This window comes from Phalacrocorax carbo, chromosome 11 (assembly GCF_963921805.1).
Source record: "Phalacrocorax carbo chromosome 11, bPhaCar2.1, whole genome shotgun sequence".
Classification (NCBI taxonomy): Eukaryota; Metazoa; Chordata; class Aves; order Suliformes; family Phalacrocoracidae; genus Phalacrocorax; species Phalacrocorax carbo.
The window spans coordinates 21562382-21579462 of NC_087523.1; the positions used below are offsets into that span (position 1 = coordinate 21562382).

General features: G+C 41.4%; 1 long non-coding RNA gene across 1 annotated transcript in view; it reads left to right on the forward strand.

Moving 5' to 3' along the window:
* Positions 1-15640, forward strand: part of LOC135315304 (uncharacterized) — a 74034-nt gene extending 58394 nt beyond the window's left edge. The window contains exon 3 of the long non-coding RNA XR_010374738.1: positions 15341-15640. This is a non-coding gene — a long non-coding RNA (uncharacterized LOC135315304). The remainder of the gene's footprint in view (positions 1-15340) is intronic.
* Positions 15641-17081: the final 1441 nt, after the last annotated feature.

A 17081-nucleotide genomic window follows, 5' to 3' on the forward strand; every position in this document is an offset into this window, starting at 1 on the left:
CCCAAGATTCTTAGTGCATTCTTATTTTGTGGCTGTTGTGAGCATAGGTTTGGGTGGGTGTGTTTCCCTCTTACTTGGGGTTCCAGTAAAATGCTTACCCAGCAAAGGGAGCAGAGACCCTTGGAACAAAGATTTTTAAGACCTTCAGCATCCCATGGAAGTACTGCTTTCCACTGATGAGCTAAGGCCTGATGGAAGAGGTAAAAACAGAACAGAATTTCTGTAAATAACTTCACTATGATCTAGGACTGTGTCTTTTTAATCCCATCAGTAATTGGTTAGGCATTGCGAGGCATTAGGCAGTCTTACCTTCTTGAGAACAGGTCAGCCCTTCAGTACAATGACATAAGCAATTAATCCACTGATACTGAATGTGGTTAGATATTGACCTCTGATATTTAAGACTGACATGCTCTTCCCCACTGGTCGTATATGTGGAAACGTGGCATCATGCTGTCCTGTAATTTGGCTAAGCTTAAAGCAGTGATCCCACCAACAGAAGTCACTTGCTTTATGATTACAGTAAAGATCTGGAAGTGACTGAATAACAGTGATCCTATTAAATCTTCTTGCTTTCTGCTGCTTTTAGCAGTGAAGGCCATGGTTTTCCTAAGTCCTCCTGTCTGTTGGCTTTAAAGAGCACTTAGGCTCAACAGTGGCTGAAAAATACACTTTCCAAAGCTTGTAAAGACTAAGTAGACTGGTACATCACACTTCTCTTGTGCTGCCTGTTCTAGCCCTCTGTACTTCTGTAAGGGTGTAGCGTAAGATCCTTTTTTACATATCCTTTCCTTGTAAAAACCTTTTACTGTAAAATAGGAGATTATGTTCTGGTAAATATACCTGCTACTTCCAAATAACAAAGTCATTAAAAAGTCAATAGGCCTCTTATGTAACTCCAGTCTAACTTGCTTTCCCTGTTCACCCTCTCTTCTGTGCTGCTACATTCAAGCCAACACCCATATCCACTAAAGCAGGGTGTGCATAGTAGCTCGGGGTCCCAGACACTGTGCTCCAGAATGTATTTTTCCAGCAGCTTTGGATTTGCCTGGCTGGATTCTTAGCTGGCCTCAGCTCAGGCATTTTGGCCAGCTCCACTGCTGGCTGCTGTCTTAACTCCCCAAGGGTCTGATAATGGGGTCAGCTTGCTCCTTGAGATACCATTTGCCTTTTTAACTAAGCTCAGATTGAAAATAGTTTACACTATTACACCAAACATATAGTCTACTGAACTGTGGTTAATACTGGTAGTTATATATATATAGGGGAGTGGGAGAGCAAAGAAATAATTTGAGCTTCTTGAAGTTGGTGCGTATGTCAACATGTAGTCTTATTAGTGCGTCTAATTTCTAGACAGTACTCCTTGCTTCTTTAGTCAGGACTCCTGGGCTTTCACTTAGTATGGCTGGCAGAGTACTGGGTTTGACTCCTGGTCTCGGCTTTCATCTTAGCTACTGGTGAAAAGAACAGCATCAGCAGGAAAACGTCTTCAAAGGCTGACAGGAGCCTGTGACTTTACTGGGTTACTGGCATCGCTATTGCATGTTAGAAACCAAGAAATGGTTCTCCTGGGACGAATAAATCATCGGCAGCCCCCTATTCATTCAGAAGTAGATTGTGATGTGTCCAGATCATGCCAGTTTTTCTTTCTGTAAAATGGGCACCTCATATATACTCTATACGATACCTGTAGTTATCCTGCTGTACGTTAGTTTTTATTTTAAAAGAAATTTAAGTTTCTAGGGCTGGACACATGGACTAAACATGAATGAATGCAAGTGTTGACTGAGCCCTCAAGGAGCCTAGAGTGATAGCTGGCTGGTGTGTGCGATGCCTGATGTGTGAAAGTCTGTCAAGAGGCTGCTGTTCTGAATGGGTGACTGTCCTGCCCTGCTTCCCTCCCTCTGCTCTGGTGCGCTCTGCCTATCCCTTCTTAACAGTTACCTCATGAGGATTTACAGGCTCTGTCGTAGAAACAGATTGCATCAAGTCATGGATTGAGAGCTTCGTCCGGTTTCTTTCCAGAAACTGGGGAGGCAGGGGAAGAGGGGAAGCAGAGCGTGTGTTAAGCAGCCACGTTGCCTGAAAACAGAGCAGCTGTTGCTGGGGCTTGGAAGCGAGCTCCCAAAAGCTACCTGTGAAGATCCCTTGCTCCCTTGTATATGGGGAAGGGAGACCATGAGCCAATGGGTCGTGGAGAATTCAAGGTCCATCGAGTCAGAAAGGGTTCATGACTTCTCACTCCTGCAGTGGTAGCCCTTACCTAGGAGTGACTGAGGTTAATCAGTGAATAAAATCAGTCACTCTTGCACACTCTCTCTCGCTTGCTCTTGTATCCAAGTACTTCCTCTTCTTTCAAAACTTTAGCAACAAGTGCCTTCTTAATGAGGGGAAAGCTCATCAGCAAGAGAAGCATTACAGTCACTCATTAAAATGAATTACGGATCTGGTCAAAACTTATTCCATTGCGTTTTACTGTAGAAATACAAATCAGACTTAGACTTCCTACAGCTTCCCTGTTTGTTGGGGGGGGGGGGGGGGGGGGGGGGGGGGAGAAGCTTAATAATGGTGTAATATTAAAAGGTTAGTACAATTCTCAAAAAGTAGTCTTGTCTCAGCAACACAAAATAGTAAGCAAAGTGACATCAGAAAACCGAAAGCGGTCTTCTCGCCTTTCTTAAGGTATTCCTTGTAAAAATGTAAACAAGATCTATTAGATGAACTATCTGTGAAAGTAGTATTAGTAATGTGTTTTTAACCTAGACTTCTAATTTCTTATGGGTGTGTTAACTGCTACAGATTGGCATTTTTTGATACCATGCAAACTTTTCATTTTAATTATTATAATTTCCTGTCTCCAGAGTATGTAACCTTGAATTAAATATGGCATATGTTTCAGAGGGGAGTACAAAATAGCCTGAACCTCAGCGGCAGAACTGCTAAGTCATAAGTAGAATGTCTGTTGTAGTAGTACAGCAAATTTTTCTTGGTCTTCTCTCTTGGAGTTCATCTTTGCGCGTTTTGCAGAAAGACAAATTGACAGAAATTGGGTTTAGTAGACTCTACGTGTGAAAAGCTATGGGGCTGAAATTGTGGAGGAATTTCTGATTAAAATCAGAAATCAGAGGAATTTCTATTAAATCAGTATTCTTTACAGTTAGCACTACATATTCCAGCTTCTAAAGGGTTTCGGTAAATGGGTCTGAGACTCGCATCTATCCTAGAGATATTTTACTGCTTGACACCAACTTAAAAGTAAACCGTGGCATAAAGAAATCTAATTGTTTGCCCAAGCTGGATTTCAAGTTAATGAAGGAGCTGGGAAAGAACCCTGAACTCTGGATTTCTTCTGCACTCTTCGCCTAGGTCTGCATTATCAATACTGTCATGATTTAAAACGGGAGAGGAAACTGTCGGCCAAATTGAGCTATGATGTAAATGGGTAAAATGAATTTGCATAGTTTGCACTGAGGGAACTGATGGTTCAATGACCAAACCCTTAAAATTGGAGAGGATATATTAGGGAGAAGTCGATCCCAATTGTTATTCTTTCCGGTACAGTATATGGTTGGAAAATCTGTAGTCCCATGAATGAAAGACTACTCTGGCACCCTCCCCAGCCTAGGGGTGGAGGTGGAACAAAAGGAAACTCCACATTTTATATATTCGAGAGCCACTACAAAGGCAGAAAAATATTTTGACTCTGACTAAGTGAGGTCTCTGCACGGCTCAAATCATCTCCCAGGAATTACAAGTTATGCCGGAGAAATCTGGGAACGACTCTGAGAGGGTCATTGGTCCTTTTTCAGGCTAAGAATTTCCAAATTATTACATTAACCTTTTTACCTTTATCTAAAGGTCAGCAGAGGTAACATGTTTGTGAAGATCTCCTATAAAAACACTTCTCTCTTTAATGGCTCGTTTTCCTCTCCTTACCACAGTATACTAGTTGGAAACATCTAGTCATAGATTGGATAAAACCCCAATTCATATTCGCAATTCTCTGATCTTATTCCTTTCAATTTTTAAAGCTATTCTGGATAAGGTTCTACACTGTGTAAAATCAAAACTCATTAAGATTAAAAAGAACAGGCTTCAAGCATACAGATTAATCTTTTTTTTAATATTAAAGTCACATCAAGCAAAGATCTACAACCTAACAGATGGAGGGTGAAATTCATTATCTTGACCTGCCTAACCCTTTGGGACTCTTCTTTTGAGGAGCTAAATTTTCAAGAAATCTGCTGCATATCTGCTTTGGAAACGTTTCGATGTGGTCCAGCTCTGGAAAAAATGCTGTTGGTTATGGATGACTTTTCTTTTGTGCTTTTTTTTTTATTATGAGTGCTGTTGACTGGAGACTTATAAATGGAGACTTATCAGTTGCCTGTAATTTATAGCAGGTGAATGATTGCTCACCACAAGTATGTTTAAAAGAATAAACAAGAACATGACTTAAATATCACTTATTCAAGATACCCATTACATGCTCAGCCAAGATCATCTTTTCTTGCCTTGTTTTTCCATCTTTTTTTTTTTTTTTTTTTTCTCAACTATAGTGTTGTGCTGGGCAAGGGATAGTGGAGTTCCTGACCATCACACCCTCTGCTGCCTTTTTCTGCCAAGGAACAGCCCCTCCCTGTCAAGTCCTGCAGCAGCTTGGTCCATCTAATACAGATGTGACAGTGCCTAGTAGTTAGAGCACAGCACAGGCTCATTAGTTTTTTTTCCTTATTAGTCTCTGATATTGTTTAAACAACATCTCAGTTTTATGGTAAATATTTCCGTCGTCTGGCGATGTTATGTAGTTGAAGTATCTGTAAAGGGATTCAAAAAACTGTGCAGAAGGAAGATAAATGCAAAATCTTAGTAAATGTAGGAAGATTTTTTCATAGATTTCTTTACAAATCCCCCATTCTTTGGGAACTGCTGCTCTGTTCTCATTTACTAGATGTCGATAACATTAATAGCTTCACTGATTCTTTAGCTGAACTGCAACGTAGCCCTGTGATCCAGCAGCAGGGTGCTTTGATGGAGTATAAAATCCGTAGCTCCTGCAGGAGCTTCACCTAATGCATGGAGGTCACAGGTACAGTGGAGCCTTGAGTCTGGGGCTGTTCTGAATAAAGCCAAATCCTGGTCAGAGCAAGCACGGCTGGAGGCAGCGTAGGCATGCTGGGTGGGTCCTCCTTAGATGGTGTTGAGTGTTGATTCCGTCAAGGCCCTTGCCATGACGAGGACTCTGTACACTGTGCCTTGCCTCTCCTACAGCTCTTGGCACAAGGACTGATGAAGTTATTTTCCACAGCACTAGGAATAACCTCTTAAAAGCTGTCAGTTTTTCTGGCTAGCAAGCTTGTCAGAGGACTGCTGCAGTGTGTGTTGTGCAGGTACCCTGGCTGGTAGGATATCTGTCATACCTCTGCTCTCTGGTTGAATTTTAGGAAGCACATTCATCAATGTTCGTGAGCTCAACGTGAGCCTGAAGCCAGCTTTAATTTAAAGTCAAGGGTAAATGTGAGAACTGTTAAAGGGAAAAAAAAAAAACCCAACTGCCAAACGTCACACTATTGATTATTGTTTAACTTTGAAATCCATCCCACTGTTCTTTGACTGACAACGCCACCAGAATTAGGCTCGACAAGACAAAATGAGGCACAGTTTATAGTGTCTGCCTGCCTGTCTGGCTGTCTAGGGGAAGGAGCACTTCTGAGCAGCACCTGTTTGAGCGTGGCAACACTTGCTTTATTACTGCAGCTAGAAAATGGCAGCTTTGCTGCTCAGCCCTGCCTGGGACCCCAGCCTTACATGTAGGGGATTTCTTTTTTTAAAGCTGGAGGATATTTTCTACACGTTCTATGACAGTAAAGGCAGGATGTTTGCTGTCCACTGCTAGTTATTATCTGGCAGCGTCAAGTGGAAAATACTAATAACATTAAAGGCTGCAAAATTACAATGTTTTAATAGGCCTTAACCTTTTGCTGTGTGACACCCTTTTAATACTTTGATTTCAAACAGCAAAGGCCAATTTTTCCCTATTATGCTTTGTAAATTACTACAGCCATGGGACCTTATTTATTTATTTATTTATTGCTCCCATCGCTAACAGATACTTAGCCTATAATCCAATTTTAGATCCCCAAAAAACCTGATTTAATTTACCTTATGGTTGCTACAGCAACTGTAGTACTTGACATTAATAAGGTTAAGGAAGGAATTCCATTGCCTGAAGTGTTCATTCAAGAACTGGGAAAACCTTTCTAATAACAGAGATGTGTGATTGCCAACCAGGGGCCCATAAAACCAAAGGGTAGACATTTAGAGAGGGAAAGAGCAGGGTGGATGGGGTAGAAGAGCAGATCTGAAACACTGGGGAGGGAGAAGTGGAGAAGAGACAAAGTGAAACAAAGTAACAGAAGGGAAGGGGGAGCTTTTTTGCTTAATCAGATGAGGGTTCTAATTAGTGCATAATTTCTGTGCTGATAGGGAAATGGGAATAAGAGACGTTCCAGCAGGCCCTCCTCAAGGAGCGTTAGGAGGCTAAGCAAACCTAGGGGAGAAAAAGGCAACAAAAAGATTTGGGAAGAGTTTTAAAATACGCCACGGGCTTCTTTTCTTTCAGGCTAAGCCTTCTACTTTTCATCTCTTCCCTTTTCTGCCTGCCTACCAGAACTGCAGTGTGCTCAGTTTCCAATGGGAGAAGACAAGATTGCAGTACCTTTCATAAAATTTTATGGAATTGCTGTTTGCTGTTTCGTTCTAAGCTAATTCACAGCTCAGCAGCCTAGTCTGTCTTCAAGTACTCTGTAGCTGATTTCCCATAAGGAAGCCTACAAACTGTATAATAGGGACTTGATTCCCAGAAATTAATATTATGATATCTTGTGCATAATACAGTCCTTAGAATTCCACAGGTGGGTGACCTGGCCTCTTTCAGAAAGACCTTGGTCTCGACTGAAGAACCCTGTGTGATGGAGACTTCGACACATTCCTTTGTAACCTGTCTTCACTGTTCAAAATTTCCATTTGTTTCTAGTTTGAATATAGTTGACTGCCAGCATTTGATCTTGCACACACGCAAGTTCAAGACATCTTATCTTTTCCTTATAAAATATTTTGAAAGACTGTGTTCAAATTGTTTCTTACATTTTTAGTTCTGTGATAAACTGAATAGATCAGGTTCCTCCAGGTCTTCTTTAGGTATATTTTCGCATGTTTTTTTCTCTTCAATTGTTAAAACTTTTTAAACATGGATGCTGGACCAGCTTCCTGCACTTAGCTGCAGTAGACAGTATTCTAGCTCACATATTAGTGCAGAACCAAATTTACTTTTCTTTAAGAGCAGGCTGCTTCAAAAAGCAAAGCAGCAATAAATAAGTGATGATTGTGGGTCTGGAGAAACCGAAATTTCACCATAATGTGGTAAAAGAGGAATGTTTGAACCTGTTTCTGTGAGTGACAGAATTATGTTGCTAGCTTATTCAAATGCACAGTAGAGTCCTCCTAACAGCTGTGTTACCTGCCGTGGCCAGGCTCTAGTCTCAGCCCCAGGGAGATCATCAACCATTCAGATCTTGGTGGAAAAATCAAGGGTCACGTTCAGTCTAGACCAAAAGAAAACTGTTGGGAAACATAAACATCTGCAAACATATTTAAGTACTGTTATGAAGAGGACAGGGACCAATTATTTTGATTAGGAAATAAGGCCAGAACAGAGAAGTCTTAGGAAAAACTGTCTAAGAAGAGTTAGTCAATGCAGAAAGGCTCCAAGGGAGGTGACCAGTCCCCCGTCAGTTGAGATATTCAAAGCTAAGCTTGACATCCATCTTCTGGGGATAGTTTAGGGATCGTGAGATCACTTCTGCTCTGAAGCAGAATGATGGATTGGGGTGACCCAGCTGAGATTCCTTCCAAGCCTCATGATCGTGTCGTTCGCAGTCTGCCAGCACACCCGGTTAGGCACTCAGCTTCTCAGGCAACTTTTCAGAAATAAGATCTATGAATACAAAGCGTGTGTGCAACCCTACGCACAGGGCAGCAAGTTATGTTGCTGCGTGGGATCTATTTGTACGTTACAGGGTTTGAAAGGGCCGCTCCCTGGCCGGCGCTTTGCAGAACCCTGCTGTTTCATCTGTGCCGCACATCTAAACCCAAGGTAATTCTCCAACAACATCCTGTGTTTTCTTGCGATTCCAAGTTTCTGTCTGTGTGCTCAGAAATCTTCCTACCTCCCTTATATAGCAGGCATCACAGGGGGAGCATGAAATGTGTTGTAGGAGGTATTTTTGAGATATTCAGCTTACCTCTTGTTTTCTAAAATATCCACAGCCCTCCTGAACTTACGTACGCATCTTCAACTGGCAGGTGCTCAGAAGAGTGTGTTTGGATCTAACTGACTTAGTCAGAAGGCTTCTGTGCTACAGGCTTCAGGAGCCTCTCTCTGAAATGAAAGCACTGTGAAAGCAGCTGTGAGCATCTAGAACATATCCTTCCTTCTGTGTAAGGACATGGCTCCCAGGGAATTGGTTGTAGAATATTGATCTAAGACATCAGTCCAGGAATTTTGGCAGTTCACCACTTTAATGAAAGGAAGGGAAGAGAATCAGTTTAAGGAAGGAAAAAAGATACATTACTTTTTTTGAAAGTAAAAATGAGGGGCTAGTGTTCATTTTCAATCAGGTTCAGGACATCTGGGAAGTTTTGAAGTCCTATTAATGCTGAATTATTTCTGTGGTTTCATTCCGCAGCATCATAAATTCCTGGGCTTTTAGAAGCTGGACTTCTAATATCTGGGTTTTCAATAGATCCCTTGCAAGTCTGTCTTGATGATATTCCACATGACTGGGTGGAAGGTAGGTAACTACCTTTCAGCATGATCGTTCTTTGGCTGCGCATTTTAACAGCCTTCTTTTAACTGAAGAAAAGCACGGTAGCCGCAGAAGTTATTTTCATCACGAGCACAGTAGTTGTTCAGGAGATGCATGTACACATGCTGATATTTACAAGCACAAGGAGCAGAGATGGTTGACTCTAATGAGGTACAGTTTCTTAAAAAGCTGACGGACAGACCTTTCATTTGAAAGCATTACTTTGCTGATGTTTATGCTTCTTGCTGTCTGTGTTACATTAGGAAAGTGAGACTAGCCTAATACCTTATAAATACCTTATACCAGCCTGCACAAGCTGATGGTGTAGAGAAATCTTTAGTCTACACAAAATGAGTTCAGATGGGCCAAATCACAGAACCTGAGTTCAGGAATGTTTGGCTGGTGCTCCAGACCAGCGTCTTTGTACTCGGTTACGTTCTAGTTACAAAGTTTAACTCAAGCCCTGAACATGGCCGGTTGAGAGTGGTGGTGTGTCTCCTCATCATGCTTTGGTCAGGTGAAAGTCAGCCCAGTAAATAAAACCTGCCTTTCCATTTCTCACAAAGTGTGAGTTAAACAGCTTTGAATGTAAGAAAGCGGTAAATGCATCCATCTGAAGTTTAGCTCACAAATTGCTTTCAGATCTGTTGAATCCATGTCTCTGCAGAGAAAAATAAAAATGTTTTTTTTCTCAATTTCAAAACACTTTGTATACGTTCCCTAATATATTCTCTCTGCTTTTTAAGAGCCAGTCAATTTAGTGCAGAGACAGAAGAATAAAGGAAGGTCATTTGTAAACCTTGACTATCATCTGTCTGGACAGGTCCAGGACGAACTGAAGTCTGAGGCTTGGACACTGAACCACGGTGCTTTGTGCCAGGGCTGAGTTCAGTTGCCTAAGGATAAATCTATGCAAACGTTATTTGGCCATGTTATTGTCACTGTCTGTCCCGTAAATAGTACTAAGGAATACTTATGATAACATGAAATTTAATAAAAATAAACAGTAAAACCTGGTTATTTTTCAACTACTAAAACAAAAAAATCACATACACAGAAACTAATCAATCTGACAGGTTCTCCTTTAAACATAAGGTTTTATTATGATATCAGGGTTGTTCACTAAGTTAACTTATATGCTGGTGAGCCAGACGACGATCACTCTCTCTTTGCTTAAGGATCCTACCTCAATCAAATGGAAATAGTGTTCCTGGTCTGCTAATGGTGGTGAGGTCTTTTAAATTCAAGAGATGGACAGTACGTGGAGTATATGGTACAGAGCCCCCGTGAAAGTCTCGTTACACTGAGCTAACACCCTGACCTAGCTCTAGCTCTCCCCTCCACCCTGTTTCATTGAGACTAAAAGTGGAACTTCAACTTTCAATACCCTGCTCCATTACAATGGCGTAAATCCTGAATAATCCCCTTTAAATCAGCTGAGTTACCGTGATGTAACCACGAGTGCAGTTGCAGTTTCCCTGAAGGCAGTCTTTGAGTTCCCCCCTTCCCCGCCCCAATGCAGGAACAGCATTATTGTGCTACTGACAGAATATCTGTACAATAGAAACCGGCTTTTATTCTCTAGCTCAGCAGAGCTGTGAGAGAACAGCAGATTGAGGTGAAAATTCTGAAATCCACGTGATTCCTGGAAACTTTAAAAACATTCTTGCACTTAGACACCTTCGAAACAAGCTGGTTACAAAACCTCATATTGGGATTTTATGTTCTTGTTACACCGAAACTACAAGTATGTATATATCAAAAAGGCTGAGCTTATGTGGCTATAATTCCACTCTGAGAGGAAGAGCAAGTAAGTAGTTATTTCTGGGGGAAACTTTTAGAATCTCTTGGTCTTACATTATGTCAAAATGAGATTTAAATGTATTTGACTTGGCATCTCTCACTTTCATCCCCCAAACAATTACTAATTAAATCCCAGATTCCTGATAGAGTATGAGAGCACAGATGTCAGACTGATGAAGTGCAGAGAACTTCAGTGGTTTGTGGAGGGACGGAATCTAGCTGTGACATTCTGTTCACGTTTACACTGCTACTTAGGGTTCACCTTGCAGATATTTTCAACTCTGTGCTTGCCAGCCATCGATACTGTAAACCCCTTAGTTCAGCCAGTCTCTAGTATGAAGCTGATTCCCCCCGATTGCCTTGCAGCTGATATTTTTCTGCAGGATGTTGGGGCTTTATCCAGCCATAAAGCTCCTGAGCACAGGGAGTCTGCCAACAATGGCCCTACAAGGCAGCTTCTGAATCCTGACCCTTTTCTGCTTCTTCCTGTTTTTAAAGCACATAGAGATAAGGCCAGAAAAGAAGCCATGCATTTCTCTGACATAAGTATTGCAACCGTTCCCCAGAGTATAAAGTGTGATTTGCAAGATTTTGGTGCAGGCTGCAGTGTATGGTGTGGACTGGGTGTGGGGCTATCGTGGCTCAGCTAAGGACAACCAGAAGTTCACCTCTGCGTATCTGTATAAGCAACCTGTCTCCCTTAAACAGTACAAAAATGTTATTTATTTACTATATTTTTTCCAATGCTTTGACTTTTAAAAGGTGATTTTCTTTTAAACAGCTTGGTCATTTATCTTTCCAAAAGCTAAACTTCCTGCACATTAGAACCTATTGTGTACAGATACTCAGTTCCACATTAAGCAGTGTTTCCTGGTTTGCCTTGAGTAGCTATTAGGATTTAGTGCTCTTCTATGGGTATTGAAATTTCAGGCAGTGCCAGGAAAAAACTAATAACTCCTCTTTAGCAGAGCTTAGGTTTTAAAAGTTAATGAGGGACACTTGAAAACTGGCAGCTTTTCAGGCGTAGAAGAAAGAATACGACTAAGTATGATGTAATGAAAAGGGAAAAAAATAGAAGGCCTTTCCTTCCATTTGTCCTGTCCCCCCATATGCTCTTTGCGAGTACAGAGTTGAAGGTGTGACGCTAGAGTAGTAGCAGTGGAAGGTCACTAATGCTCCTGGGTCTGTTTTCAAGTGTCTGACGAGAAATACAAGTTTCCAAATGGGTACGCAATGGCAGGAGAGGCAATAAAGGACACGCATGCATCTTCTTTTTTTCTTATCTTTTTTTTTTTTTGGTCATTTCCTGGACACATAGGAGGTAGTATTTATGTGTGTGGGTGTGACTTAAAATAAAATGTAAAAACCCCTCTAGTCTGGAAATGAAAACCAGCAGACTTAAATCATAAATATTGTTTAGTCCCTGCTGGACTGCCTGAGAGTCACAGAAGTATCATAAAGTCCAATGGGAAAGGATTAGGAATATTAGTGGGAGAATTTCTGTAGGCTACAGAAGTGTTATTGCAGAGTTTTTACCAGGGATTATGAGCATTGATCTGTGGTTACATCTGCAATTTACAGACCCCCTGGGATTTTTTTCAGAATGTGGCCATACACTGACAATAAATCACAGCCATGTGAATATTAAGACTTGTACTTTTGGCAAGGATGACGGAGCATTGGGAACCCCACTCAGGGGTTACGTCCCTTCTTTGTTTTTATCTCCATTCTCTCTCACCTTTTATTTTGGATACTTCCAAAGATGTTCGTACCTCGCCTAATATAATCAGCAGTATGCAAGTGGGCAAGTGTGTTATTTTTTCTAAATTATTATTCTGCTGCCATGATTGTTTCTAACGTAGCCCATGTTTAGTGTTACGTAACTGGTTTATGGACTCAAGAAACCTACTGGAATGACGTCTGTCACCATATTTTACCTAGCAGCAGGTAGAATTTACAGTTTTCCTGTCCCAAAGAAAATTAGTCAAAGGCCTACTGGTCTGTTTTATCCATTTTATGCTGAAAGACCTGTGATGGGAGACCTCAGAAGAACTGGTTTCCTTTGCATCGCTATGCTGCTATCCAGGGTTTATAAGAGTAAATCAAGCCCCGGTCATGCTCGGCATTCCGGTGACGAGGAAGAAGAATTGTGTGGGTGAGACAGTTTATAAATGCTTTGAGACTTCTGGATAAAAATATAGCACAGGAGAAAGTGGTGTTCTAGGTTTAGAAGCAGCCATCACACATCCATACGCATGAAGATGGGTAATACTAACAGTCCAGGAGGGCATCAGCTGACTCCCACTGTAGTTACTTTCCCCAAGGGATATTCATATGAGCTATATGACACTTTCATCAGAATACGTTTGCTGAAAATGGTAAAAGTTTTCACCGCAATTGCCAGAAAATGGTAGGAATTTTAAAATTTTGTCAGAGTCTTCCAAAAAATTAACCAGTCCGTTTTTCCTTAAGCTAAGCCAAAACAGTTTGGCAGAATGTTCTCTTTAGCAGCAAAATCTTTCCAGAACTCAACACTTTGTTGAAAGCCATGTTTGAAAAATGAATTTTTTTTTTCCATTGGAAATTGCATTGCTCTATAAGAAATTGTGAGGGGGAAGTTTGATTACTACGTGAAGAAGTAAATGCTCCATTTTGGTTTTGTTATTTTCAGGCAACAGATCTGTGCAAACGCTCCATTTGAGCTCAGTGACTTACCTTTAGGAATGAGATTAATCAAAACCGGTTAGAAAGACAAGGGCATAAAGTGCCGTCTTGGGCAGCCATAGTCTCTCGAAGTCTAGATTTTACATGCTGGTTTCAGAATCTTCCTAGGCTCATGACTTACCTGGAAACAGGTTGGGATGTTTGCGGGTGTGGCGGGCAAAACCGATAATGGTCAATTAATATCTTAATATTTCTTCTTTCAAACCCCATATGCACCTTACTTTATCTCCCTGCTCTGTTGTATGAAAATACAAATAAAGAGTAAGAAATGTGATTTGCTACCCTTAAAAACAAAATCACTTGAAAAGCTCTGCAAAATCTAAAATGAAGGAAAAAACCACTTGTCTTCAACTGTATTCTTGCCTTTAGAGAAAGAGTGAGAGGAATTAACTTTCTTATTTTATTTATTCTTACTTTATCTGATCTGATCCACGTCTCTTTAGGTCTGGCTGATTTTGTTGGAATAAATCTTGTCTTTTAACTACTTAAGGCAAATTCATGCACAACCTTTCTGTCATAACCAATGGTGAAATGAAAGCCAAGCAATTCCATGAAAGAGATGGTAATTCTCTTGAGAGCAGCACCTGCATTTTACAGGCAGAACAATACACACCCAGTTTACAGATCCAGTTTTTAATTAAAAATTTAAGAGCATCAAAAACATGTAACCATGTGTGAAAAGGTCAAACCCACCTACATTAGTTACTGGAATTTTAAGGAGATCTGTCTGCGATAGAGCCTGTGAGTGCCTGGCTGTATCACAGCTGACGGGTGACTAGGACAAATCAAGTTTCAGTATGAAGTAGGATGCCTGCGGGAAGTCTGTAGCCCTTCAGACTGGACTGCTGTAGTTACACGGTACCTAACAGATCTTTATTTTTTTATACAGTAAATAGAAAAAAGAATCCTGTATCTGAAGACTAATTCTTAGGGGAAGTCAGGAAGCATTGTCCTTACAATGTGGGCCCAATGCTCAGCTGTAAATCATTATAGCTGCCTTTAAATCAGAGAAGTTATGTCAATTCATAACAGCTGAGAATCTGTTACAACAAGAAAAAGACGTCGTAATTGCCACAGTCCTCTCGTAAAGAATCAATGAATAACAGATATTGTAATGACTAGAGGACTGAAACTAGTTCTGAGTTTCCTATAAACTGACTGCTCCCCAGTCTTCCTGGTCAGACTGTAGCATGATACGAGCAGTATGAAAACCAAGGACAGTGCAGAGCGCTCAGCTTCCTCGGGGCGCGCCCATGCGAGTGACGATCAGGTATTTATGGCAGCCTTTGGGACGCTGCAGTGAGCGGTCGGCTCCGCAGTCAGCCAGTTCTGTTTGCCACCTGACGCGTGAGTGACCATGGGAGTGCTGACGGACAGCTCGACACACTTGACTGTTACCTACTGTCTCAGGTGGCTGAACGTGCTCTAGGGAGAAGGGACTGTAGTTGTCTCTCATTCCTGCCTGAAGTGGTTTATGGGGAGAAACTTGTATCCATCTGGGAAAACTAAATGGGTCAGTAGACCTGTGGCTGCAGTATGGGCTGTAGTCAGCTACGAAATCAGAACTCAGGAGTTACCAAATCTCTACCCAAGCCAACTGAAAATATATACGTACATTCCTCTGTGCTCTGTTCCCTCTGCACATGAACTATGTGATAGTTGCACATCCAGCCAACAGTACTTTGGGGGAAAAAATATGATTTCTTTTTATGATATCCAGTACTAGGCTGCTTCCAGCTAGACTGAAATTTTGTGTGGCTTTCTCTCATTCTCTGTTGACCCAAGCCAACTCTCCTATCACAGTGTTAGTTACTGAGAACTTGTTCCCTTGTTCCTTCTTGGGGGTGCTCTCCTTGCAGGTGACTTTCAGTTGAGTGCTTCAGAATCAATGGAAGGATCCAGACAAGCCATGTTGTAAAAATATACCATTTTCATTGTTATTTCAGACTTTCTCAGCAGCTTCTGTCATCGGTTTTCCTGCAGCCGGAAGACCAGCATACCAGATTTCACAACCAGTACCTCAGCAAGGCTCTTCTCCGATTGTTCAGAGGCTTTCATATAGAATGGCTTTTAAAGTTTGATTGCTATTCCTCCGACGTAAGTCATACTAACACCCACCTGTGCATCTGCACGATGAACAAGGTTATTGGACAGAATGCTGTTTTGCAAATTTTCATAATTCCCAACTCTGTGATTGAAGAAAGTTGCTGTGGGAATTTTCATCTGATGAAAGGTCAGTTGGGAAATGTGAGGTCTGACATTTCTGTTTTGCACAGACAGCTATAATTATCTTCATATTGTTTAGCTCCATAGTTATTGAAAACAGATTTAAGGAAAGTAAAAAGAAAGCAAAACTTTAATTCAAAACTCACTAGAAGAAAATGCAGGCTATTTTCGTGAGCTCTCCAGCCAGAGTTGAGAGCTTTATGTTGTTCCTGCCTACTTCTGTCCATCTCGCTGCATGAGGCTGCTTCCTGTAAACTTAACTCCTGATTGTGACGCACCAGCCATCCATTTAAATGAAAGCACCAGCATGTGAGAAGCCAGCACTCCAAAATGGGGCTAGGTGACGCTAAAGCGATTGAAAGGTATTCCTTTATGCCTGACAGATGAACCAGACTCCTGCCTGCAGAGATGCTGTCACTTTTATCCTGGGGCTATTTATATGGTGTATATATATTTCATTAGAACACAAGAGTGACCTCAGTACATCAGACACTATGTCCAGGAACCAAAAGGCAGTGCCTAGGGAAGAACAAAATGGTGGTACTTCTAATACTCTTGCAGTACTTTCATGATTAAATTACAGCTGTCAAAAAAAAATTCCTCTCGCTTCAAAAATAAGGATAATTTTTCTCACTTTCCCAATGAATGTTTGTTGTCTCACCGTAAGAAGCTCTTCTTCCATTGCAAATGAGGTTGCAGGTGAAAGGCCCAGGATGAGGGAAGGCAAACAGCCCAACTTAACCACAGCATCCTGTCCTAAGCGGGGAGTTTTCTGCGTCAGCTTTATGTGTCAGGCAACCTATGTTGCTGCTAACACTTCTTAACTCAGACTAAGTTTTACATTCTCAGTAGCATGTAAAATAAGCATGACTGGCCTCATCATATAGAATGTAATTCCCTCTGGCTTAATAGATTGTCCTCTTTCCATGAATCGTATGGATATGGGGAGCAGTGCTTTGTGTTGGGAAGCTCTGCTGTGTTATAGCTTTCTGTCAATTGCTTTCTCTGCGAAGCTGCATTTCCGTTCCTGCTGCGTATTTTGTTTCCAGCTCGTGTGAAACACCAAACTGGGTGTTTATCAGTTCAGCCCTTCCACTTTGCACTTGCACCATCGCTTAAAAATACAGGAGGTTTGGTTTTAAGATTCCTAGTACCTGATAAGAAGAAAGTATTCTGCTAGTATAAATTCACCAAGATGTGTTCAGAATATCTTAAGCAGATCGAATTTGTGCTGATTGACTTTATTCTGGTTCAGGTTTTCTCTATGGTACTGGTGTGCTTTTATGCGAGGTCTGATGTTATCTGTTGGCCTGCTGCTGGCAGGAAGCCATGTAAAGCTGGCATGAACTCCACTTTGGGGGTTCTGGCTAATTTTAGAAAAATGTGATCACCTGCCCACACCCAATCTGGATCAAACTGTGCTATTGGGTGATCTGGTAGTGCATGACCTGGCGTTAGCAC